The sequence below is a fragment of the Armigeres subalbatus genome, chromosome 3, assembly GCF_024139115.2.
Source record: "Armigeres subalbatus isolate Guangzhou_Male chromosome 3, GZ_Asu_2, whole genome shotgun sequence".
Classification (NCBI taxonomy): domain Eukaryota; kingdom Metazoa; phylum Arthropoda; class Insecta; order Diptera; family Culicidae; genus Armigeres; species Armigeres subalbatus.
The window spans coordinates 233,635,413-233,638,932 of NC_085141.1; positions in this window are offsets into that span (position 1 = coordinate 233,635,413).

A 3,520-nucleotide genomic window follows, 5' to 3' on the forward strand; every position below is an offset into this window, starting at 1 on the left:
AGAAGTGTTGGCTCGCATCTTTCAAATTAATTTATTTTCTTATTCCAATCACATTTCGGCCACACACAGCAAGGTTTATCCCCGCTCGTTCGCCAGAAGGGGTAATTAAAGTTTGTTCTGCGTTCGTGGTGATTTTGCTGCAGTGCTTCCTTGTATCCGGCAAGGACCACCATGAATCAGATTGGGTTGAAGAAGTGAATATTAGCGACAAAAAGTGGTTGCTTCCAACAAACCATGAGAAGCGCTCCGTGGTCATACCATATGATTGTTTCATTAGCTGAGCACTTGGACGCATACAAAGCTTTGTTTAGAGCGATAGAAGTCGACAGCAAATTATCAATATAGTACAAATAAACCGATTATCGGCTGGACCCGTATCTTCCATCCTTCATTTACGACGTGAATTTTCAAAATTAGGACAACTTAATGGGTTAAGGTCTCGGCACCACTCAGATGTTTCCAAACTTAAGTTACAGCAGCAAAATCTGGTCATTTGGTCGAATGGACATTTAGTCGGAACCAGATTTCAGAATGTAGAATCTTCGTACATTTGGTCGAAAGCGGATTTACAATTGAATAATCTTGGTACATTTAATCAAATGACGTTCCGTTTCTAAAAGTCACATAATTATTGCTCCAAAATTGTCAGAAGAATTATGGGATCATAAACAGAATGAATATTAGGAAAACGATAAAAATTCCCTACGCAGGTGCTCAACACTTTGAGCGTTTTTTTTTCATTAATCTGTTTCTAACACAATCAAAATTAGCTTTGACCATACAAATTAGCGCTCGGTCGAAAGCTTTCATATAGATCTACAGTCACTCTCAAAATTGAGCGTACAGCAAGGATTAGATGAATATATTCGAAAATTCCAAAGGAAATTTAATTGTTGGCTCGGTTGTTTTAAATGCATTTCAATATTCATCCCTGCCTTCAATGTATGCGTCGTAAAATGGTTGAAATTTTTTCTCTAAAGTTCATTCTTTTGAAAATCAAAATACGCCTATTAGATGTGACAAAATTGAGCGTACAGCGAATTTTTTTTCTATAATTTTTTTTTATTATAAACACGATTAATGTATTTTAATATTGTTTTTCAATGATTATATTTATAATAATACACATCCGCTACTTAAACATTCAATGTTTTGAAATTAAACCATTTTTTGGTCAAAATGGCGAACAAGTGAGAGGTAAGAACATTGCTATTTAACAATTCAATGCTGCTGGGCAAAAAAGATACTTTAATTTGAATATTTAAACGGCATCGTATCTTATACATGATAGATAAACGAAACCGAGCGAGACATATGATTATTTTGGGAAAATTCAGTCGGTAAATGTTGAAAACAGATGTAAACAAACATACAGTTAGGAATGACATATTTCAAATTTAGTATGTATTTAACTTAAATTTGTTTCAAAGCTCGATTATTGTCTCAGGTCTATCATCAAGAGTAATATTATTGAATCCAATCATTCACAGTCGAATTCTAAAAGTACAAGATGCATGTTAAGGTACCGAACATAAAATCAGCTTTTCAACCCCGTAGAGCACTTCTGATTGAATATTGAAAAGAAAGCTTAACGTCGTAATTTCATAACTAATTTTGGATTAAACTCCACGATCTGTAACCATTTGTGGGCCCACCTTATCCGTGCGGTAAGACGCGCGGCTACAAAGCAAGACCATGCTGAGGGTGGCTGGGTTCGATTCCCGGTGGCCGGTCCAGGTAATTTTCGGATTGCAAATTGTCTCGACTTCCCTGGGCATAAAAGTATCATCGTGTTAGCCTCATGATATACGCATGCAAAAATGGTAACTTGGCTTAGAAACCTCGCAGTTAATAACTGTGGAAGTGCTTAATGAGAACACTAAGCTGCGAGGCGGCTCTGTCCCAGTGTGGGGATGCAATGCCAGTAAGAAGAAGAAGAAGAAGAAGAAGATCTGTTACCATAAGGGATACAATTGGATGATCTCCATGTGGCGAGTAAAAATAAACTTTTTTAAGACGAATTGGTGGAATTAAATGGAGAGTTCTTAATTCGTCTTAGACGGTTGAATACATTCCACTAAAAGAGCTTTATATATTTTTCCTTTTTTAAGAGTTCGGCAGCTTTTTTAATGATATCTTGGTGAAATTTGAACGGGATTGTTGGCCAGTTCACTGCTCCGTATACTTCGCAGCAAAACGAAGTGGCCGAGCGCAAATATCAGTACTTGGTGGAAATGGCCCGTTGTATGCCGATTGACGCCAACATGGATCATCGATTCTGGGGATAGACGGTGGTTACAGCAAACTGCCTTCAAAATCGCCTGCTTTCTCCCTCGATCTCCGGTACACCGTGTGGGGTTTGAGTAAGTCACCATCAGCGTGCGATTTTACATTAACACCTCAGCGTGTCGATCAGTGCGCAGCAAGCCATGACTCGGCCTCTTCTGTCTTCTCGTCGGCGTGCACACGCACCCACGGAGAGCTGCTTTCATAACAGTTCGCTCCGGCCATTTGGGGCTACACATTTTGGCGATCCTGTCAGGTTATTTGTTGGAAGCTGACGCTTTTTTGACGTTTTTCCAGGTATTATTCCAGAAGTTCTTCCTGGAATTACTCCAGAACTTTCTCCAAGAATGCCCCGGAAGTTTATCCAAGAATTTCTCTGAAAGTTCTTCCAGGAAAGAAATTTCTCCAGGAATTCCTCAGGTAGTTCCTACAGTAATGCCTTCATAATTTTCTCTAGGAATTTTTCAGAATGTTTCTTCAGGGATTCCTCCGGAAGTTCTTCCAGGAATTCCTTTATCAATTCTTCAGGTTTTTTAGAAGTTCCTACAGAAATTCCTCTAGCAGTTCCTCCACGAATTTCTTTGAAAGTTGCTCTCCGGAACTTCCTCAGGATTTTTTTCTGGAAGTTCCTACAGAAATTCCTTTAAAAGCTCTTCCACGAATTTCTCTGAAAGTTTCTCTCCGGAAGTTTCTCCAGGAATTCCAGCTCATGAAGTTTTTCCAGAAATTCTTCCGGTAGCTCCTCCATGTGTACCTTTGGAAGTTCCTCCAGAAATTTCTTCAGAAGTTCCTCAACAAGTTCCTCCGGAAGTTCCTCCAGGTTTGAAAGTTTCGTCAGGATTTTTTTCTCCGGAAGTTTCTCCAGGAATTTTCCTGAAGCTTCTCTAGGAATTCCTCCTCAGGAAGTTCTTCCAGGAATTTTCTCGGAAGTTTCTCCAGAAATTCTTCCGGAAGTTCCTCCAAGAATGCCTTCGGCAGCTCCTCTGGAAGCTCTTCATGTAATACCTCAGGAAGTTTCTGCAGCAGATTCTCCTGATGTTCCTCCAGAAATTCCTTCGGAAATTTCTATATGAATGCATCAGGACGTTTCCCGAGAATACCTCCAGAAGTTTGCTCAGGAAATCTCCTAGAAGTCCTGTAACTTTTGAAATGACTACCCAAAGAATTTCTACTGAAATTTTCTCCGGAGTTCCACCAAAAAGTCCACTTAGTCCAAAAGTACACTTCATTAATT